Genomic DNA, 24,301 nt, shown 5'->3' on the forward strand with positions numbered 1-24,301 from the left:
TTGTATGCAATTTTCCCTAATACGATGCATTTTTGTACATACCGTATTACTTGGCTGGAGAACTATTACAAAATTTAGAGAAGTGCTCGTTTCAAACGATGGCTGTGTTTTGTTTCAAATATTCAGTCACCCACCCACCCAGCAGCACTTAAGAAAGTGCAGGTACAAAGACAGGACTCAAAACTATTAAAGATCCAAGTGGAAATTTATATCTTTGAAAATCTACAGCAGAAACTGTTCACGGTCCAGTTTCTTCTCCACAAGTTCTTCCTTAAGTATTCTCTTTTTGTGTTTCTTTATAAGCAAGATAATTGGATTGGAATGGACTTAGCAGACAGATTTTTTCCCCCCTGTACTGAACAGACTAACTTAAGCAGCTTTTAGGTAGAATGCTGTGAACGGACACTGGATTAGTGCTGTCTGTCATCATAATGTGAATTTTATTTTTACAAAAACATTTAAAGTTTTTATTATAACTGCCAAACCTCCATTGGGATAACCTAACATTGCAACTCCTAGACTGGAGGGATGGTTGGGGCTTGGAATCAGGTCTCTATTGAGGGCCACATCAGGAATTTAGCATGAAGTTGAAAAATGCACACAACACCCACAGAGCACAATTCATCAAGCAATGCAACCCTCCTTGAAATTAAGCTGGTAAGCATGGACAATTCTTGATAAACATATAGGCCTGGCATCCTTGGCCACACAGTGCCAGAGCATTCATCAGTAATGTAGGAGTAACACCTATAATGTCATGGCTTGTGACGTATTGGTAAAACAGAGGGATTGAACTATTCAGAAAAAGTGCTTGCACAAAAGGTCTTAGACTGGGATGAAAGGGTAAAAGAACTGCCCTTCCAGCTCCATCACTGAAATCACCCGCCAGAGTATCACTGGTCATTTTCTGAGTTGGTGAGTCTCATTTGATAACAACAAGGAACTGAGCCTTTCGTGTCATCAAACCATTCCTTTGAAGTATTCTGCCAACAGATATTCAGCAGGCATGTTCTGTTGCAACTGATTAAACAACTGCTGAAAACTTTTCTATCCCATCAGGCTTACACAAGCAAGTAAGAATACATCTCTCCACAGCAGTTATCTGTTTATGGTCTTAACCTTTTTTGTATATGGTTTCTATTGTACCTGTTTTATTTGAAGTCATTGTGAAATGCTTTGTAAATTTACAGTACATACATATTTTTAGAAGTAAATATAAAATAAATGAGATACACTAGCTTGATTTAATTATAATATCACCTGAGCACTTCTCTCTCTCTCTCCCTCTCTCTCTCTCTCTCTCTCTGAAACGCTTCACAAATTTGTGTGCCATCCTTGCTCAGGGGCAATGCTAATTTTCTCTGTATCGTTCCAATTTTAGTATATGTGCTGCTGAAGCGAGCACAGCACTTAGCTCTCTTGGAACGCTTCTTCAATAACTGTCCATCTTAAAAAGCTAAATGTTTTCTCAGTTTTGCCTATGCAGTTTTGCCTAAGGCTATGCAGTGAAGGCACGCTTGTTTAAGAAATTAGCTTTTGTCATACTGGACTTGTGGGTCCTTTTATTATGAACTTCCCATCAGCCTCAGCCAATGTGGACAATAGTGAGGGATGAGGGGAGCTGTAGCCCAATAACATCTGGAGGATCAAAGATTCTCCACCACTTTTCTAGATTCAGGGAGAAAGAATCTTAAATTTTAAGATAACTCAATATGACAGAATATCAATAATGAAATAAGGATAGTTTTCCCAATCTGGTGTAGAAAAGGACAGCTCTGTCAATTTTGGTATCTCATTTTTCCATTCTTAAATTTCATTTCCACATTTCCATGTCAGGTAGTGTTTCTTAAACAAAGTCCTCATGAAAATCCATCAGCATTCCAGGGTGAATTTCTCCTAATATACACAATTCTGCATGCCCTCTTCACCAATATATAGATTTTTTATGCAAATTTTACCCTGGTTAATGTATTTTTGCACACATTACTTCGCTGCAAAAATGCATTGCAAAATTCAGAAAAGTGTGAATTTTGAAAGAGCACATGCTTTTTTCAAGAAGTACCAACTAAGTAAGTTCACCTTTAAATGATCCAAATTTCTTCCTCCATCCCTGGCTTGGTGCTTTCCAGATGCGTTTGGACTCCAACTCACAGAAACCCCAGTCAACATGGCCAAATGCTGGCCATGCTGGGAGTTGGTTCAGTATCATCTGGAAGGCCACAGGTTCCTGTTCTAAGACTTCATAGTGCTGCATGTTGGGCTCCATGATTTTATAATAATTACTTAACACATTAGTGAACAATGGAGGGGGGAAAGATGATGCGATACCATGAAGGGTATCCTAATTGAGTTATGAAACCAGCACTTGCCTCCTAGCAAGCAGAGACGGTATTGAAAATTAGAACTTATGCAGTCAAAGAAAGAAATTAAAAAAAGAAAAGGTCCCCTTCTAAAAAGAAATTGGATATCCAGCCCAAGTGATGCTGATGGAAAGGAGCAATGTTGGCAGGCAAAATGTAAATTGGAGATTTAAGAGAAGCCTAGTAGCAAATTTGAAGAACGAGGAGGCAAATGCAGGCCGACAAGTCATAAGGATTTCTTTAAGTACACCAGAAATAAGATGCCTTGTGGGAGAGATGGTGGGCCGAGAAGACTGGGAAGCTATGGAGGGGCAATCAAAGGGGATAAAGAGATTGTCCAGAAACTATATCATTGCTTTGCTGCAGCTTTTTCTGCAGATCACAAGGAAGAAATGCAGAACCTTCAGGGTCAGGCAGGTATGCAAGCCATGAAGCAGCTGGTATGATGCAGCAGCATTCACGATTTCATAGGATTTGACAAGATGACTTGCATTATTGCAAATTAGCTTTATGGAATCACCTAGTCCAGTGACGGCCAAATTTGGCCCTCCAGCTGTTTAGGGACTACAATTCCCATCATCCCTGACCACTGGTCCTGTTAGCTAGGGATGATGGGAGTTGTAGTCCCAAAACAGCTGGAGAGCCAAGTTTGGCCATCACTGACCTAGTCAATCAAAATGGGCAAATTTCCCTTTTTCACACCGCCATGAGAATCACTCCTTCATTTTTCAGGTGTGCTAACTTAGCAAACCTGCATTTTGAACACAAACCCTCTTCAGGAATTCGGAACCCAGGAATAGCGAAGGGGCTTCTGAGACACTGATGGTGGAGAGCTATGGATTTATTCGGATTATCCCCAACCCACCAACTGGACTTCAACACAATGAAGGATCAAGGCTGAGATTCCCTTGGAGGGAGTCCTGCCAGTTGTTTTATTATTATTATTATTATTATTATTATTATTATTATTATTATTATTGATTGTTATTATTGTGTTTCATTTATGAATCACCTTTCACCTACTAGTAAGTCTTGAGGCACTTCACAGGCACATAAGAAAAACCACGAAACTTAAGTTTAGAAACTATATAAAAGACAACTAAAGATTAATAGCAGAAACTGCATTCCAAATGCCTTGCCCAACATATTTTGACTCTCAAGAGTCTTTGTCAGTGGAATATCTGGACAGCTTCTCCTTCTGCACAAGGAGTGTTATAACACACTGAAAATGCACAGAAATGTAAAACCATACAAGATTATCCAGTTATTATTGCATATCCTATTGGCCATCAGCCAGATACTGTACTCTTGCATATATATGTTAAATAAATATATTAAGTTTCCTTAGACCTAGTTGGGGTTTCTTTGTATTTAGTGTGTGAAGGATTGTGTTCTCCAGCACCAGCTTGATGAAGCTAAGCTGGTCTGGATCTGGCCAATGTGTGGATGAGATTCCTTGATGGGGGAAGAGGTGGAATACAAATGTAATAAATAAATCAGAAGTACCGTACTGTAACCCATTCTTAGCACAGAAAGGTTGCTAAGAATGGGGGAAGAATGGTAGGTAAGAATGAACAATGCTGGCCATTCAGTAGCAGTCAATGCACATTACAACTGTTAAGAGCCACTGTCTGGATTTGATGGTTTTCCTTTTTGCCTTGATTCTCCCCCCCCCCCTTAATGTGCGGCATGTACTACATTTCAAGCCTTCAGACGGAGCCAGTGTTGTTTGCTGATTTTTGCACAGCACCTAGAGAATTTTCAAAGCTCTGTAAATAATGCATAACTACAACTTGCTGGACAGCCAAGTGATTTGTTTGTTGTCGGGCCAGCTTGTGTAGGGAAGAAAAAAATGATTAACTCCGCCACTGATCACAATAAGCTAATCCGGCCAGAGAAGGCAGTAATTGATCATTTGGCCAGACATCCAGATGTACTGCATGTTGAACTTGTCGCGTGGCCAGGACTAATTTCAACCACATGAACATCTCGCCACAGCAGTGTGCAGGCAATGCAACGCTATGCAGTTGATTGAAATGATTAAAGATGGTCACATGGGGACCAACCACCTTCGTGGGTTGGGGTCAAGGGTCAGCATGAACAGGCCCTTGCCAAGGATCAGTACCCCAACAAGGGGTCTACTGACAAGAGTCCCCTGGACCTTCTCTTGCTCTTCACCATTGCAACCTGCATGTTCGTATGCACCTCCCTCTGGCCCAGAGAGAATGAGCTCGCAAAGGATAGCAGTGGCGAGGAAGAGGAAGAGTAGCTGTCATTGTGTGCTTCCTCACTGGCTCCGCTGGGCAAGCAAGCAGGTGTTAGGAATGAGGAAGGAGAGTAGCAGCAGCTGGCAAGAACAGCAAGATGCTGGTAGAGTTTTCCAGACCAAAGGCGGCATTCTCTCATGGTCAACATTCTGGAGGCCTCAGGGCCATGGTGAGTGTGGCCAGAGGCAAAAGTGGATAGGCTTACATATAAATGTGGGTGGGGCAGTGGATATGACTCTTATCTTTGTAGACTAAGCAAATACCAGCCATGCAAAACCCAGAGGGTTTGGCTCAGATGCCCACACACATCCAGGCAAGCAGAAGGCAGGGTCATGACTCAAGGCCACATTCCAGCCAGGAAAAGGCAGTCAAAGAGGTTGCAGAGCAGGACTGGTGAGGGAGATGGCTGAGAGACAGATAGGGAGGCCTGCCTCTAGGCCTGAGCTTACCTACCCCTGGGATAGAACCACCGGAGGGGGGGGGCAACTGCAGATGTCCTGTGGAAGCCCCTCCCCTTAAAAAAAAAGAAACTTGGTGCTTGCACTCACCCCCTGAAGTGGCAGGCCAAATCAACTAAAGTCAACTGAAAGTCAACTGAAATGGCCTATATATAGTCACATATTTCGGGATCCTAAATTACCAATACTGCCCTTGAGGCTGACAAGTATTGCCTAATGCTGCCTGTAATGTTCATTCTGTAAATACCCACAGCAGAGTTATTTTCTGCTTCCATGGATGGAAAGAACTACCCTGAGTTACAGTAATTAACCAACTCAATGGAAGCATCATGGGACCAGCCCAACTCTCAAAAGTCGGTGGAGTTTCCGGCAAACAGCAGCCTCAAACCTCTTCAGACGAATAACCACAAAAGTGCTCAGGAAATCCAAACTCTGTTAAAGAAACGTTGGCTTTCCTCAAAGTGATCCTCAGGTAAAATAGTTGCAGATCACAGCCAAGAGGATTTGGGAATAAATGGAGAAAGTCATCCCAATGAACGGGCAACTTTCTTTAAAATGCATCTCTGCTGCTCAATTGCAACAGCTCTACAGTGACTTCTGGCTACCACCAAGACAACCATAATTCTAATATGCCAGATATAAGAATATCTGGATCTCTTTGACATACACATTCCAGAGGCAAGGCAGAACAGGGTGGAATGAGCTTTGAAATATGACTGAGCTATTATCTTAAATTGTCCTTTCTGCTAAGTGTGGTAGACAGTGTATCCCTGTAATTTAATTATAATGATAGGGCATACTCCAGCCAAAGTTAAGCACTGTTAAGGCTCATCTATTTCAATGGGAGAATTAGAAGTATGTGCTTAAATCTCCTCCATTAAAATTAATGGGATTTAGGCCATGTCCCAGCATTACATTTAGCCACAACAATATAGCTTGTTCCTGTGCAAAGTCATCTGGATGCTCACCTGGAACATCTATGCTCATACAGATCTATGGCACGGCTCTTTTTCATACCAGCTCTGCCTATCCTGAGAACAGGAGAGGGCTGGCATAGGATGTAACTGCAGCTTGGACTTCCTCTAGTCTGGTTCTAAGAGATCTCCATTGGCTTCCACTATGTTTCTGAGTGTTTAAAGTCCCAAACAGCTTCAGCCCTGTCTATCTGAAGGAGCATCTCCACCCTTATCATTCAGCCCAGACACAAAGTTCCAGCTCTGAGGACCTTCTGGTGGTTCCTTCACTGTGAGAAGTGAGGTTACAGGGAACCAGGCAGAGGGCCTTCTCTGTAGTCACACCCGCGCTATGGATCGCCCTCCAGTCAGATGTCAAGGAAATAAACATCTATCTAACTTTTAGAAGACATCAGAAGGCAGTTTTTAATGTTTGAGGTTTGTGTGTATATATATTTTGTTGGAAGCCACCCAGAGTGGCTGGGGCAACCCAGTCAAATGGGCAGCATATAAATAATAAAATTATTATTATTAGTGTGACCTCAGCCTAGGACTTGCTGATCAGAAGGTCGGCGGTTCGAATCCCCATGACGGGGTGAGCTCCCGTTCCTCGGTCCCTGATCCTGCCAACCTAGCAGTTCGAAAGCTCGTCAAAGTGCAAGTAGATAAATAGGTACCACTCTGCCGGGAAGGTAAATGGCGTTTCCGTGTGCTGCTCTGGTTTGCCAGAAGCGGCTTAGTCATGCTGGCCACATGACCCGGAAGCCAATAAAGCGAGATGAGCTCCACAACCCCAGAGTCGGTCACGACTGGACCTAATGGTCAGGGGTCCCTTTACCTTTACCTTTAACTAAGATGTTGGTCCAACAAGCAGCCCCTACCACACCCCTGGTATGCTGGACTAGGATATTTTTAAAAGGGGAAGGGAGGAAACTCACTACAAAGTAGCACACATACACACATAGTCTTACATATACATACTATGCCGGGGAGCTGCTGGTTTGGATTAAGGATTTGTTTCCATAGAAAAGTAAGTATGCTTAGACCAGTGGAGGTCATTATGGTGCCCCCCAGGACTCCAATTCCCATCAGCCCTAGCCAGCATGGCCAACAGTTAGTGTTGCTTGGGAGTTGTAGTGCAACAACACCGCTAGCTTACATGTTGAACTCTGGTGAGGGAAATTCCACACACACATACCTATTTTTCTTTTGTGTGGGTATGTGCCAACGCATGGGGTTAGAGCTGTTTTGGACCTACCCAATATCTTTTGGGAGGTTCCCCCACAATGTTGAGGGGCTGGAGGAGGGCAAGTGTGGAGATGACAACAACAACAACAACAACAACTTTTATTTATATCCCGCCCTGGCCAGCCGAAGTCGGGTTCAGGGCGGCTAACATCAGATATATAACATTGGTATAATAATAATTAAATAATTAAATTACCTCCTAAAAACATGTCAAAATCAAATTGAAGTCTAATTAGATGGCTTTTCACAGGGTTAGGGTTGGGAACAGTAAGTGCTCACCGGGCCAACTGTTTACGCTGATCTTGTATGGGCCTGTGAGAATGCTGGGAGGCCTCTTTCATATTAGTTCTTATACAAAAAGAAAAGAGGAGTCAGGCTGAGCCCCGATCAAAGGCCTGGTGGAACAACTCTGTCTTGCAGGCCCTGCAGAAAGATGTCAGATCCCACAGGGCCCTGATCTCTTGTGGCAGAGCATTCCACCAGGTTGGGACCAAGGTCAAAAATGCCCTTGCCCTGGTCGAGGCCAGCCTAATCTCTCAGGATGAGGCCTGGGATCTCCAAGGTGTTATTATTTGCAGACCGTAAGGTCCTCCGTGGGGTGTACCAGGAGAGGCAGTCCCATAGGTATGAGGGTCCTAGGCTATATAGGGCTTTAAAGGTTTAAACCAGCCCCTTAAACCTGATCCTGTACTCCACTGAGAGCCAGTGAAGCTAGCATAGCACTGGATGAATGTGATCCCGTGGCGAAGATCCCGTAAGGGTCTTCTCAAGATGAGTGTGGTGTGGCTTCAGTGGCCAGCTCCTCTTCCTCCTGCCATGGTAGGAGAAGTCACCGGCCATTGTAGCCAAGTTGCATTCAGCTCCGCACTTGGCCTCTTCCCGATGATGCGACAATGCACACATGATGTCACGTGTGTGTGTGGTGGGTTGCACGTGTGATGTCACACATGCAACGCCAGGCCCCCACAATATCCATCGCAAGCTGATGCCTCTGGTGTGTGTAAAGCAGCTTTTCAACAACCTTGCATTTCGTCTAGAAAGAAATGGTGCTACATCTAACGGAAATGCTGATGCAATTGGAGGGAAATTTAATGAAGAAAACCCATGACCCTTGACTGAAAGGTACTCTGATTTGGGAGGGAAACCACTGGTCGGATTTTCTTTCCTTTTTCTACCCTTGCCTTGGTTCTCACTGTAGGCTCAGCTGCACCCAGGCGATTTGTTAGTGGAAGTGCCGGAGACTCTCACACAAAACAAAAACACCATTGTGACCTCCGGGAACAGAGCAATCCAAACAAACAAGTGAGTCAGGTGACCCAGGCCACTGGGAGACAATCAAGGCATCTCAGAGGCCTTCCTTCAGTAACAGCAAGGATTCCTAGCAAGAGGGTGGAGAAGCAGGTTGGCTTAAAAAAAAAAAAAAATCATTCTCTCCTGACAGCAGAAAGCTAACGGCATGAGGTTGTGGTGTCCATGGTACCAATTGCAAATCTCACGGGTGCAAACTGTGAAAGGATACTTTAGAGTGAGTGACTTGGGCACATCAACAGCTTGAGATCCAAGCCCAGAAGTAGGCATATTTGTTCCTCATCGGGAAATCCATATAAGCACACTGATACCCTGATCAAGCTTTATGTTATGACATCAAGGGTATGGTTGTTTAACACAGCATTGAACAAGGCACTGTGACAACTAAAAAGTAATTAAAAGGCAGTTGAAATTTACAGAAGCCTGAAAAGCACTTTGAACATGACCCTATGTTGGTGTTTTTAGTTTTTTTAAGCTGACAAACACTATAGATGAAGGTGACTCCAAGCCAAGAAAATTGTAGGCAGTTGATGGATTCCTTACAGATTGCTGGCTTTTACCTACTAGGCAATCATCAAAATAAAGATATTGAGAGATCAGTGATGGGCATATTCTGTTGTTACTGATGATAGGCCTTATCTGAGCTTAATAGAAGACCGAAATGTTCCCTGAATCAATTTGAAAAGGCTATTGACCTGCTTTCTGCCAGAATCCCTCTTTGCTGTAAACATATGACTGACCCCAAGAGAAATAGTTTTCACAAGCTGCCTGAAACTCAATACAGTGGTACCTCGGGTTACGAACTTAATTCGTTCTGGAGGTCTGTTCTTAACCCGAAACCATTCTTAACCTAAGGCACATTTCTGCTAATGGGGCCTCCCGCAGCTGCCATGCCGCTGGCGCATGATTTCCATTCCCATCCTGGGGCAAAGTTCTCAACCTGAGGTACTACTTCTGGGTTAGCGGAGTTTGTAACTCGAAGTGTTTGTAATCCGAAGCGTTTGTAACCCGAGGTGCCACTGTAGTCACAATGGTACAGATACACAAACACACTACAGTTATCACTATTAGAGGCAAGGTTTGCATTTGTCAACATTTCCTAGATGCCTGTCTACAAAAAGAAATCAGTCATCAAGTTTGTAAACATTCGCATCAAATCTCAGACTGCATGACTACTGTGTACAACTGCTACACTAAGGGACTGCTTTGCAACCCGCTTTGAGGTCATTGGTTTTTTGTAATCAAGTGGTGCATGAAATTTTGTGAAATGAATATGCAGACAAAAAACACCCAAGAAGCAGCTCAAGATTTATGTATTGATTCATTTCATAGTAGTAGACATTTCCGTTGCCACAAAAAGCTTTGGTCAAACCTCACTATTAATGACAACAATCACATGGGGGTACATGATCATAATTCCAGGGCACCCCTTCCTTCCTTATTTCCTTCTGTACATCCATCCATCCATCCTTCATTCCTTTCTTTCCTTGGAGAAAAATAGCCCAACGCTGTCACAGCTACGATCACATTATGGTCACAGCTGCAATTACGCCAGCCTGCAGCACACTTAGAAATGTCAACGATGCATTCTACGTGCAGCCGAAACCAGGGCACAGTACAAAATGCATGTGTTGGATAAAACCGCATATATCAAATGTGCGTCCACCACACAATGGCCTGAGTATATAGTACTAAATATAGATAAAACCTTAATAAGTAGCAAGAAATCTGAATCCCACACCGAGGGGAGTGGGAGGAACTTGACTGACAAGACTTGATATTTGGGAGGTACACTCAGAGATGCTGAGAGTCTAGCCCAGGGGTCAGCAAACTTTTTCAGCAGGGGGCCAGTCCACTGTCTTTCAGACCTTGTGGGGGGCCAGAGTATATTTTGGAGGGGGGGGAATGAACCAATTCCTATGCCCCACAAATAACTCAGAGATGCATTTTAAATAAAAGCACACATTCTACTCATGTAAAAACACACTGATTCCTGGACCGTCCGCTGGCCGGATTTAGAAGGTGATTGGGCTGGATCCGGGACCCGGGCCTTAGTTTGCCTACCCATGATCTAGCCCTTTCCCTATGCTCTGGCTCAAACAAAGAGCATGGAAGAAGCCAAACTACCTGAGATATTTGTATCCACCTTGTCCTTTAGGCCCAGCACCTAGGGGTGTCACAACTCCAGCTGAGAGATACGCCACTTTCCAAAGCCAGTATTGATAACACATCCTCCAGAACCACTTTTGAATCCACCTACCCACCCAAGAAATCCACTGGAGATATCCATCTGTTGTATATATTTGGAACCTCTTTGCGCTGATCCTGTTCTGAAATACAAAATGAAGCCAGCATGCAAAAAAGAGCTATTTTGCTTACTTCAAAAGTTACATGTACAAAAGGTGTGATTGCACTACACCAAATGATGTTGTTGGACAACTTTCATCCTCCCTCACCACTGGCCATCCTTGCTGGGGCAGATGGGCTGCACAACCCTATCATAAACTGTTTTTCTGATGCCCTCAGCTGAAGTGTATTGATATATCCGCTAGTAATATCTAGGGATGTTTTTTTTTTTTATTTTAAACATCAGATTATTATTATTTGATGTTGCTGTTTTGTTTTATTTTTATAGGTGTTTGATTTTATTGTTTCTTGGAGAACTGCCCCAGAAATTGTTACTGAAAGGTGGCATATGCATTTGTGAAATAGGTAAAAGGTCAATGCAGAGGGACACCATGCCATCAAAAATTGAGGTCAACAACGGAGCTTAAGAGCACAGTGGAAGATCAGATAAAACCAAGGTGGCTGGGTGATGGAAAGAGAAAGACACGCCGTGCTCAAGCTGGAGAGTGGCTGAGAGAAAACCAGGAAACTGAATGATCATGAAGGCTACTAGTTCCCTGTGGACAAGGAAGATAAAATCCCAGGCAATTACACAAAAGATATGGGTCAAGCACTAGCAAGGCACCTGAATCCCACGAGGAATTATGTGCATGAGCATGTTAGGTTACAGTGTCCTGGTTTCATGCCAGATCACATATTGATTGCTGTATGCTTTTCTTGGAGATAAAAAGTCACAAAATGAATCCCATGCATACAACATATATTTCTGCTAATAACATATTGCCAATCCATTAATTGAAACTATATTCTCCAGCAGAAAATACTTGCCTACCTTTAGAGGAAATAATGATAACCTTACCAGAAAGATATGCTTCTTTCTCTCCTTTGGTTTAAGCAGAGAAGCAGATTCACGTTTTGGAAAATATGCTTTTGAAGGGCAAGGATATTTGACCATTGGAACCAAGGCATATTAGACTATTCAGATGAATTACGCTTGGGTGATACCATTTTAGAACGAAGGGCAGGACTACAGTTAGAATGCTTCCTCACATAAAAACGTATCTTTCCACGGAAGTCTGGAACATTGAGAACAGTAGGATAGTACACTTCTCCCTGATATTCCCATTGAAGGAGAATTTGGATGTTGTGGAGCGTTCATTTGTATCATACCAATCTTATTTTCTGAAACTTGACAGTCCTATGAAGTATGCCATGTTCTTTACATTTAAGTGTAGATACAGTTTTATTGAAAAGCAATGAGGAAAGAAATCCACAGTTTCTCCAGAAAAATGGTAGACTTCCTTCTTCAGGGTTTTGTAGTGGGGGGAGTGAACAGCCATCTTTTATTAACACACTGAGGTTGGAATAACTTGTCGGCCATTTCCATTCTACTTCTGAAATGTTCATTCCACTGAACATGGAAGGGACAGTGGGATCATAATGACAGACCCACTGTGTGCAGGATCCTGGGCAGATTTTTCCTGTGACTGGGAGTCCTGCAGGATAGGTCAGGGTCCAGGCTGGTCACTGCAACACACCCCACCCCAGCTGTGTGTTTGTGATATACACAGTGGATGTCTGCAAAGACCTATGATCCTAAACAATGGTGGTTTTACACACAAAACACAAAATCAGCTGGAGTTTTCCGTTTCATTACACAAACTTATCTCTAATAAGCTCAACAATCTTCATAAGCTCACAGCAGCTTTGGACAATACAATCAAGTCACTTGTGATACCGCTTCCCCATTTGGCTGACGGCACTTGTCTGCCAGGCTGGACAAATCATCAGTGTTGCAAATGTATTTGTTCTCCCGCAAGTCCACTCTATCCTGTTAGAAACACATTTCTAGCTGCATTTTCTTTTAAAATGCTCTTTTAAAAATACATCTTATACTTAAAAAAAAATGCTGATCACTGTATTGGCACATTCTAGAAGTGCAAAATATGGCGAACAACTAAAGTCTGATCTGCACAAACCCCAGAAGTGTAGATTGGGTTAGTTTGCATCAGAATTAAGGATCGGCAAATATGTCAGTTTTGTTTTCCATCAGTTCTCCCCACCCCCACCTCATCTTAGGTTCAGTTATTCACATTTGCACATCATTTTAGGACACATTTCTCCCAATCTACATAGTTTTATATACCATTTTGCTTATTATATATATTTGTTGCAAGCAATCTCATGCAGTTTTGCAATTTTGAAAGCAATTTCCCCATATATAATGCATTTTCAATTGTTATTTTCAGTAATGTAAGTGTTCTGGTACAGTGCAGTCGATTACTTGGCTGGGGAACTGCAAGGCAAAATTCAGAGAAGCGCAAATTTTGCAGGATGGCTCTGTTTCAGTTCTTGTACTTTGGACAGTATGGACAGTGGCATCGCAACGGGGGGCGGTATGCCCCTGGTTCCATGTTTGTGGGGGAGATAAGAAATCACCCCGTGGGGGCTCACGGCAGCACGAGCAGCCATCGCGCCACTGCAGCCACCTTTGGAGGATCCTCCGTTCGCAGCTGTGGCCGCGAACAGAGGATCCTGGCACTGGCAGCAATCCGCTAAGTACAGCGCATGTGCGCTGTCGCACACATGTGCTGTATGTAGCGACGCTGCACATGCGCTGTGTAGCGGTTTGCCCCCGCTGCTGCTCAAGCGCCGTACAGATGGTGCCGGGGTCCCTCCTTCGCCGCTGCAGCCACGAACGGGGCTGTAGCGGCGACGGAGGGATCCCAGCACCGTCCATATGGTGCTGGAGTGGTGCCAGCGGCAAACCACTACACAGCGCATGTGCGGCGTCGCTACGTACGGCGCATGTGTCATACGTAGCGACACCACACATGCACCCTACATTGTGATGCCCGCCCTGGGTGTCATGACGCCTTCCTTTGCCCCTGAGTATGGATTAGGTAAATTCATTGTTACTTGGAAACTGAATTAAATTCCCTCCATCCTTAATCAGAATCCACATAGGCTAAATCCCTTAAGCAATCCTCTTTGCTTGTAATGTCTGGAAAGTCTCACAGTGTCTGAGAAGGATCTTATGTACAACATTATACATCTTTTTCTGTTCAATTGGCTAGTATGTTAATGGGTCTGGTGCAGCAATAAAACTTCCAGCACATCTGCAAAGCTAAGCAGGGTCTAGTATAGTTTCAAACTGGATGGGGACCGTATGCTTTGCAGAGAGTTGGACTAGATGACCCTCCCAACTCTACAATTCTATGATACTGCACATTACTTAATGCCGAGTAGGATATACCTTAGTGCCTTTGGAATAATATTTGTTGAGGAGTATGAAGGTCAACAATGGTTCACACAGAGCTAATAATTTTAGAAGATCATGATGTTTTCTGCAGAAAAAAGAATTCTCCCTCACTCTTAGCTGCCCTCACAAAATTGACCTTAAAATGTAACTGTGGATACTCAACAAAATAAATGCAAAACTAATAATCACCTGTTAGTAATTTAATCAATGTAATTCTCATTGGGGTGACATGTTTTCCAAGGAAAGGAAATCTCAGGATTCATCTTCCTATTAAAGGGCACTGTTTGACCCTAATCAGTTGCCATTGCACTGAGGACAGCCCCTGACTCCATTGTTGCTTCTTGTCTTCCTTGAGTGCATCCTCTGTCCGTAGAAAAGTCCAGACAGAAACTCAATACTTTCCTCTCTATTTCCCTCCGCTTCCTCAAAGCTTTTTAATATTTATCCATATTGATCCACCATAATTTCAGAGTGATGTTATTACCAAATAGCTAAATGGAGCTCTCTGCTGTTTCATCAAATCCACACTTAGCTGAGATCATGGAACTTGTTCCATTATCCTATTAGCCTTCAGGGGTAATTCCCCAGGGGGTCCACTGAATCTTCTTCACTTCTCATGTGTCTGGCAGAGAAAGAAAACAGCTTGTAGGGTCAGCCACAGATGAAAGTAGGGAGAGAGGGCATTTCCTTCCACCACCTTCGGACACCTCAAGTGGAGAAATCAGCTCCTCTGAGTTTTATGGAAGCAAAGGTGGGAAGGAAGCCTTCCTGTGTGCTAAATTCAGAGGCAGCCAATATGGCGCTCTTCAAATGTTGGGCTCCAAACTCCCATCAGACGCAGCCAGCATGCTCAGGAATGGTAACAGTTGTGATCTAGCAACATCTATAGGGTACTGCATTGGCTAACCCTGTGCTAACTCTCCTTATTTTTTGCACATATTGAAGATGCAAGCCTTCTAGTTTTGAGATTTATTTGTTTTTTAAACTTTGCTGTGTGCTTCATTGTCCAGGGGTCTTCTTTCCACACCAGCACTTCTTTCAACATTTCCTAAATTGAATCTAACAAAGTGTCTAGATGGATTTTGAAATATACTCTGAGAGAATTCTCAGTTTCATAGCGTTTATTCCAGTTTGTAATAGAAACAGTCAGTCACTGGGTGTGTCTGTCAGTGCTTGTGTGTGTCTGGACCCCCCCAGACCCTAGGCTATATATCCTTTGTTCACACCCCAGGTCACACCTGATAGGCTGATTCAAACTTCCCTTCTGGGCCAGACTGGACAGCTCCAATGGCCAGTCAGATTGCTACAATCTAAAATCCTACCTGCCTATTATTCTGGGATTGACGCTCCAGACATAACAGATTTCTCACATGGCAGCAGTGGGTTGATGGTGGAATTAGGGCACCACTGAATTTTCACGCAGTTCAGATTTTCACTGTGAGAGGAAAATCTGTTTCTACCTCCCCACCCCTGTGTGCATGTGCTTCCCCAGATCTCTTCACAGCCACTGAATCTGAAAAGGTTCAGAAAATGGCAACCAAAGCCATCAAGGGTTGCAGCATTTGGGGGTTTAGAGAAAAAGCATCTAATAGGCGGTATGATAGAAGTGCATACAATTATGCAAAGTGGGGAGAAAATGGACACATCCTCTAGCACTAGAACCTGCTGACATCCGTGAAGCTGAACATTGGACAATTCAGGACAGAGAAAACAAAGAACTTCTTCGCCTAGCACATAGTTAAACTACGGCCTTTGCTCCCACAGTGATGGCCACCAACTTGGATGGTTTTAAAAGAGGTTTACAAACATTCATGGAAGAGTAGGCTATCAAAAGCTCCGAGCCACAATGGCTACATTCTCATTCCAGGGCTGAAGGTAGTATGCTTCGGAATACTGGTTGCTGAACACTATAGGAGGGGAGAGAGTTTTTGCACTCAGGTCATGCTTGTGGGCTTCCAATAGACAGCTGGCTTGTCACTGTGAGAACAGGATTCTGGGCTAAGTGCGCCACTGACTTGATTCAGCAGGCTCTTCTTGTGTTCTTAAAATAAAACAAAGCATGCAAGCAAGCAAGAATGGGTGTGTTCAGGCTTTTATCTTTCCCACAGCAACATATCGATGGTACATTTTTCAAAAATCACTATTTCCATTACACCTTTGGCCTAATTCTTCAGTCCTCATTCTCAGCTGAACCAAAGCATAACAGTACAATCCTATGCATGCCTCCTCAGAGATCGGAATGTTAGAGAACTTTGATGAAAATGGAAACAGGAACGGAAATTGCCATTGTTTGCTTATTGTCCCATGTCTAGAACAGAACTCCATCCAGTGAATACAATCAGTATTGGATGTTGTTGTTGCTTTCAGTGCACAAATGATATGCAATTGATTATGTTTTTCTGCATTTGCATTGTGTTTCTGTTGAGTTGAAATGGATATGGGGTGGAACTACATAATGACAACATAATTTTTGCCACAGTGGACAGCAAGACAAATAACGTAGACAAACTGCAACAGAACGGAAGCAGGCCTGCATGTGATGAAAACAGTGTGGAACAAAAAACAATGAATTCTTGCAACCCTGCACAGAGGTGAACCCCACTGAGCACAATGGGACTTACTTCAGCTAATTGGGTATAGGATTGCAGCCAAGCAGAGCAAAACTAATTTTCCTTTATGCCAAGGGTGGAGGAGATCTACTGATATAGCTACTGCCAAATCTATTGACCTGCTCTTTTGTAATGCTCAGAGCAGGAGGTAAGGGGCAGCATTTTCTCCCCCCCCCCCCCGCGCCCATTAAATGCAGCCGAAGGCAACTAACTATGCCAGCCACAGGGTTAGCATACAGTTTGACCACTATAGTTTGGGGAAGCAAAAGAGCTGGAGATGTGGGACATACCCCTGGCCCACAAGCCCAACAGCACTTTTGCAATATCTATGTCAGTGGAGCCAAGGCACCTCCAACAGTGTAACACTTGTCCCACCAACATATCTCTCCCATTCTTTCAGCCTTCAGGGGAGGACAGCATTTTCCCCTGATTATTTGTAATGCAATTTTCTGCCCTTCATCCCTGGCTAACATCATCTCTCCCTCCCTTCCCTTTGTTACCCTACTTCCTTTCTAAATTTGGGCAACCTTCTTTTTCACTTACATTACCCTGAAAAGTGTAATGTGGTGAAGGGAGAGACAACTGAGTGCCCATTTGAGGGGGATATAATACCATAGGAATACAGAGAGCAGACTCTCGCATAGAAGAGTGACAAAGTGAGATTTGCACTGGCCAATGAACCAGTGATTGCCTCATCTCTCACCTTTTTACCACCATCACTTTAACCCAGAAGCAGTTGAAATGGTATCATCCAGATGTTATTGGACTACAACTCCCATCATTCCTGACCACTACCTACTCTGGCTGGGGCTGATGGGAATTCTAGTCCAACAACATCTGGAGCCACCACATTGGCTCCCCTTGTTGGCCAACAACAATCCAAGTGTCTTGCCCCTGGATCCCAGTAACATTTAACTAAAGCAGAAGTGTAATGTAAGATCAGTTCAGAATATGACACTCCATGTCATTGATTATCACTGGTGTCAATGATGTCATCTCATACCTTGTGTTAACTGTGACCATAGTAGGGTTCACTTGAACAGCCTCTGTACACTTTCATGTGCATTGACCAAAGCCAAAATGGGCTGCAGTTAGTGTCACTGTGAAAGAGCTGTCCATGCGCATAGCAAGGTGCCCTTGAAATGTTTTAAACTGCAACTCCCATCCATGTTGTCTGGGGTTGGTAGGAGTTATAGTCCAAATTTTGGGATGGCATCAGATGGACAAAGGCTGATGTATGGCGAGAGATGGAAAAGAAGTGGAGATGGGGCAGATGCCTTAGCTTTAAACTATAGTTAAATCCAAATTCTCAGATCCCATTGCATACAATTTTAAAACAGCAGGCCAGATTTAAATATAAGTGAAGACTAGTGGGTCAGTATTTTTTAAGGAAAACTGGATTTAGATATTTAATTTTAATAAAAGCTACTGCAGCCTAGAAGCCAAGAGTGGTGGCAGGAATGTTGCCCAGGTGGTCTTTAAAAATTGATTTTAAGATTAGGGTTTGGCAAGGGCAGGCTGGGGTATCTAGAGCAGCCAGATCTAATTCCAACCCATCTTGGTCTACTGTTGCATCATCATTTATTATTCACAGTTCAGATAGCTGATCTCCCAGAGGAAGAGTTCTCTTTAATTAGCATCAGCACCACAGGGTGAATGGTCATTTGACTGATTTTGCTTGGCAATGAAACTTTAGAACACCTACCACTATTCTAAAATGCAGTTAAGGAAACATTTAAAAATAAGTACACAACTAGTTTTGCCATAGGGTGGCATCTACTTGAGCTGACTTTATCCTGACTTTATCATGATTGTATGATCATATATCATCACAAAATCATGATTATATTATTATATGGCCTGCTTAAAATCCTTTAACTTCACCATCATTAGGAACCTCATTGAACCCCTTGCCAGAACAGATGATATCCTGTTGCACTCAGGTTTTGCTTGTGGGTGGGCTTCCCTTAGGCATCTGGTAGGTCAATGTGAGGACAGAGTGTTGGGCCAGGTGGGTGTTGGGCTTGATCCAGCAGGCCTTTTCTCAAGTTGTTTGGATCTCTATGTACCACACACAACAAGAATGGGGATCCCCATGAGAAGTTGTTGGACTCTTATGATCATCCTCAACCATTGGTCTGACTGAGGCTGATAGGAGTTGAAGTCAAGCAAATTCTGAAGAGCCAAGGGCTCCCCATCCTTGGCACAGAGGGTTCAGTTGAGTCCTGGGTTCATATCCTGACTGTGTGGCCTTAGTTAAGCCATCATCTTTCAGCCTAGTTCTCTTCACAAGCTAGTGGGGAGAATAAAATGGAACAGCACCGCATATGGAAGACTGGAAATCCAAAAAGCCCAACGTTAATGAGGCCATGGAAGACTGTGTGATTGCTGCCCCTCCGTTCCTTGGACCTTCTTCTCATCCTATCCTCATTGTTCTATGGAACAATATAAAATTTCCATTTCCTATAGCAGGTGAAAAGGAAGTACGTCAGATGCCCAGTCTCTTGCTGCTTTGCTAACACTACAGGTGAAATTGGGTTCCCTGTGTTGCAATTGAACAATCAAACCACCAGTGAATAGTTTGAAGGTACAGTTTAGTAAGATGGCAACTATGTTGTACCTCAGCAAGCCTGGGTCTGGTCAATGCCACTGGGACACTGTCCATACTTCTTTATGGTGCCTCCTTAGCTTCCATAGAATAAAGTTAAGATATAAAATTTAAACACAAAAAAGCAATCACGCACATATACACACTACCCTGAGTTCTTTCAAGCTTGGGAAGCGGATGTGGCATGGAAAAAAAGCAGCTTTTAAAAACATCCCATTCGTGACAGTTGCATTGTATAAACATCCTTGTAAAACTCCCGCTAAATTAGATTCTTGAAAATAGGGTTGCAGAAGCAGCTTTTTGCTGCTTTTTTATGCTAGAAAACTTCACTTGGCATCCAACCATCTGCAGTCTTGTCCCCGTCAGCCTCTAAATGTCATTTCACCCAATGGAGCGGAAGGAAAAGTGACCAACACTAGCTGGTACCGATGAGAGTATATGGAAAGCTCCACCCCTCTGCTTATGGCTGGGTACAAGAGCGCACACTCTCCACGGGAAGAGATGTGGAGGAACAGGTTCTTCTGCACGTCACTCAGCTCTCCTTCATCCCATCTCAATACACTAGCAGGGCTCAAACAACAGGAGGAATCCAAGGGGAACAATTGGGCCCTCGTTCCACTTCTAACACTTCTCTTACAGCCTGTTAATGCAGAAGATACCAGAGAGAAAAGACCAGGAAAAGTCCCCACACATTTTGCCCCTTGTAATTTGCTCAGAGTCGACCCAAACTGGTTCGCCTGGTCAGTGCATCATCATGCCACCCATCTAGGACCCAACAAATTCATGAATGGTGCTCATATAATTTGGCACTCAGTGTGAACTTCTACTGGGGAATACCAAACACTGCTATTGTTACACAGAAGGAACAGCTCCCTCGCTCTGTTGGAAAACACAAAACACACATCCAGAAGCCACTCCGAGTTCCCCCATCAACTTTCTTCAATCCATGGAAACATTGGAAGTTAAGGATGTCTGTTGCTGAGCATCAATCCCCGTTTACACTGAAAAGAGGGGGGAAGAGAGATCAAGCAGTAGCCTTTGCAAACCAAATCCACTTGTACTTACTTTGAGTTGCAAAATCTCCCGTCTCTGTTAAACAGTCTTCAATCCCCCGTGAGGACTTCTGAGCTTTCGCTACACCTTCACTCGGCAAATGCAGCACTTTCCCGCTTCTCTCTCTTTTTCTCCCCGTCTCGAAATTATTGACTCCTTTTCTTCCTTTGCCCTCTTTCCAATGTCCCTCTGCTCCTCCTCCTCTTCTTCTCAGTTTACCCTCTTCCTCTTTCAATTCTCCCCCCAGAATTTCTCTACTCAAGGCAGGGAACCTGATCCTTGCTTTGACTATAGAGAGAGCAGACTGTGAGTGACTGAGTGAGCGAGAGAAAAGAAAGGGAAGGGGGGGGGGAGAGAGCAGAGCACAGTTCCCTCATGTGATCTGACTGGGAAGCTTATTAAAAGCAGGTCACTCAAGGGGCAGTCTCTCCCACCAAGACCGATGGAAAGGCAGGAAGCAGGGAGGGGGGGGGAATCGGAGAGGAACTCTCCATCAGGAATGACATCTTTTTCAAGGGGCTTCAGTCAGTGCAGAGGGAAAGTAAGAGGATACTATTCAGTTCCTCAGAAACTTCAGATGCAGGAAGCACCCAATCAGTTTGTAAGCTTTTGCGCAACCAGTGAGTATCAAGCCCTTTTTGCTCAGTCCGTAGCAAAAAGTCAGCACTTTTTCACAACAGCTGGCCGAGGTGCATTTTGCCAAAGCTCATCAGAGCTGGAAACAGCTTGAACAAACAGTCTACGCAGGTGAACACTGCAATTTTAGTCACATACACGAACAAAGGATCACAACAGCTACATCTGTAAACAAGGGCCCAGTGCCAACAATTAGGGATAAGTGATTCTGCCAATTTCAGATTTCCTCAGCTTCTCATTTTTTCAGATGCAGTGGTACATCGGTCAAAATAAAAAAATCCCTTCCAGTAGCACCTTAAAGACCAACTAAGTTAGTTAGTTAGTTAAGTTAGTTGGTCTTTAAGGTGCTACTGGAAGGGATTTTTTTATTTTGACTATGGCAGACCAACACGGCTACCTATCTGTAAGTGGTACCTCGGGTTACATACGCTTCAGGTTACATACGCTTCAGGTTACAGACTCCGCTAACCCCGAAATAGTACCTCGGGTTAAGAATTTTGTTTCAGGATGAGAACAGAAATCGTGCTCCGGTGGCGCGACAGCAGCAGGAGGCCCCATTAGCTAAAGTGGTGCTTCAGATTAAGAACAGTTTCAGGTTAATTACGGACCTCCAGAACGAATTAAGTACTTAACCCGAGGTATCACTATATTAAGTTCTGCTCTCCACATTTCCACATCACTTGGTGTTTAAAGTCCTCATGAAAAACCGCCAGCATTGAAGACAATTGACGACATGCATCTGGGGTGCAAGGTTCAGGCATGTGCTAAGCATTATTCTTAGCCTTGAAAGGCCTCGTCCACAAGACTTCAGTCCCATTTTGCCCTGCAAACATCCCACCCACCCTTGGGTTAGGGTCTCCCTGTCACTGAGCTTTTTGAGTCGCTGGTTGACAGGGCCGAAAAGGATATCTCTTCTTTCCAACCTCAACTGGCCTCTGGTTGGTGCATTTTCCACCTTTCCCTCAGTGAAATACGGCTTAGTTGTATTAGGCATTGGCTGGTTTGGTAAGAACCATGGGTGGAAAGGGCATAGGGCAGGAAATACTAAATAGTAAGCTTGGGTTAGGGCCTCTGCTTGGCAGGAATCTCTCACCCTGGTCACCCAGTGAGATCCTGGAGGCTTGGCTCACACCACAACAGAACTCGATTCTCAGAGACCCCCAGGGAAGGGGCTATGCACTTCCCAGCCCCAACAGAACAACTGTTCCTTACCCAACTGCCATGCCAACCTCAATAAAGATTTGGCCTGATTATCACTCAACACCTGATGTTCTGTCTCAGTTTATTTCACCACTCCTAAGAGACTACATAATACGCCTGCTTGGGCAAGCAGGTGGACCAGTGAAGCCAAACCTCCTTGAGAAAAAGTGTTTGTTCGCCGGTGATGGCAAAAAGCAAAACATTCCTCTGCTTAGGTTTTGATTCTTGCCCTCAGGGCTTCCTTCAAGCTCTTCAGTTTCAGATGGATTATGTATAAAGGCGATGTTTTTAAGGAGAGGGTGGGGGAGGAGAGGTAAGCGATAAAAGTTGCCGAAGTCAAATCCCTACTTTCAAATAGACTGAGAAAACAGCCTGCAAGGAAAAGGGGATCAGAATCGGTCAAGAATAAGGCATGCTGGGAAATCTCCATAGACTATGAAGCCTGAGCCTTCCTGAGGCAGTTCATTGAGTAAAAGGGGAGGTATGATGGAGTTCTTTTGAAGAAGGATAGAAAAAGCTAGCATAAGTGTTCATCTGAAATCTGCTACTTTCTTTCAAACATCTCCAGTAGGCTAGTCCTCCAAGGGATGAGGTAGGTACCCAAAAATATCTGTGGAAGGGAACATAAGAGGAGCCTTGCTGGATTAGGCCAAAGGCCCTGCACTCTGGTCCAATCAGATGCCCAGATAAAAGTCATAAGCAGAACCTGACTACAATACAACTCCCCTCTCCTAGGGTTGCCATATTTCAAAAAGTAAAAACCAGGACACCCCAAGCTTTTTTTAGACAAAGTGATTTTTGGTTTACTTGCCAAAGATCCAGGACAAACCTCCGCCTTAAGGAAATTCCCCCTTGACGTCACTTCTACCTTTGAAATCCCGGTAATATCCGGGGAAATCTGGACGTATGGGCAGCCCTACTCTCCACATACAATGCCCAGCAAGTGGGATTCAGAGACATGCTGTTTCTGACAGTGGAGATGGAACATAGCCATCATGGCTGCTGGGAAATTGATTGCCTTACCCTCCAGGAATGCGACTTAATCCTCTTTTAAAGCTGTCCAATATGACATCTGGTAGGGTGCATGTTTCCCCTCAGAACTGAAGATGTTGGCACACTTGCAATTATTCTCATAAAAACATAAGTGTTCTCCTTTAATAAATGCCCAAGTGTGGGATTAAGGAATATGATTCCAAAGAACTTCACCCGTTTTGAGACAGGTATGAATGTGTCTATTATGAGGCATATAATATACCACCTTAATCTGATGTCTCAGATGCGCCTAGTTTGGGAGGGGGCTCATATATAATTTTGAATGCCTTTCATCAGGAACCACCATCTATGGCGAGGTACTTATGGTAAGTAGCATCATCAATTGCCCTCTGTTCTGTGGCTACAGAAGTAAGAGGGAGCTTGCAGTCTCTAGCCAGGTGTCAAAGAGATGCTGGGAACTTTCCCCCCACCCCATTCCATTAAGACTCATAGAACTGTAGTGTTGGAAGGGACCTTAAGGGTCATCTAGTCTAGCCCTCTGGAATCACAGCTAACACGCATCATAAATAAGATCTGAGGCCTGTTGGGATTTCTGCGCACCCCACCTCATTTCATCAATAAGTATGTTTCCTAGATCACTGCACTACTGAAAGTATGCATTGAAATGACATTCCTTATGTCATAAGGAGGTACATAAATCATCTCAACAATGCTTCTTTGGGGATGGTTTACTTATTGCATTTATAGTCCACCTTCTTCTCCAAACTGCTCCCCCTCCCCATTTAACCCCCACAAGGACCCTTCAAGGGAGGCTACTCTGAGAGACATGATCACACCTCAAGGACACTTTCCAGCTAGGTAAAACTCTCAAGGAGGATGTGAAGCAGTGCCAGAAGGCTGCATGGCTAGGGAGGATGTGGGGTGAGTCCCATGGGCCGGGTTAAGAAACTTGGAGGGCCACATTCAGCTTTGGGCATTAAGTTACTCATACCAGCTCCAC

The 24,301-nt window shown here is 43.9% G+C and overlaps 2 protein-coding genes across 2 annotated transcripts in view; one reads left to right on the top strand and one right to left on the bottom strand.

Annotated features, from left to right (window-relative positions):
• The window catches only part of PTN (pleiotrophin), an 88,208-nt gene extending 67,390 nt beyond the window's left edge, over positions 1–20,818 (bottom strand). Inside the window, exon 1 of the mRNA XM_083462115.1 lies at positions 20,485–20,818. The gene's annotated coding sequence lies outside the window, so the exon portion shown is untranslated. The remainder of the gene's footprint in view (positions 1–20,484) is intronic.
• CHRM2 (cholinergic receptor muscarinic 2) overlaps positions 1–24,301 on the top strand; it is a 418,009-nt gene that overhangs the window by 285,184 nt on the left and 108,524 nt on the right. The window lies entirely within an intron of this gene.

Source organism: Podarcis liolepis, assembly GCF_965112155.1.
Source record: "Podarcis liolepis genome assembly, chromosome: 10".
Taxonomy (NCBI): domain Eukaryota; kingdom Metazoa; phylum Chordata; class Lepidosauria; order Squamata; family Lacertidae; genus Podarcis; species Podarcis liolepis.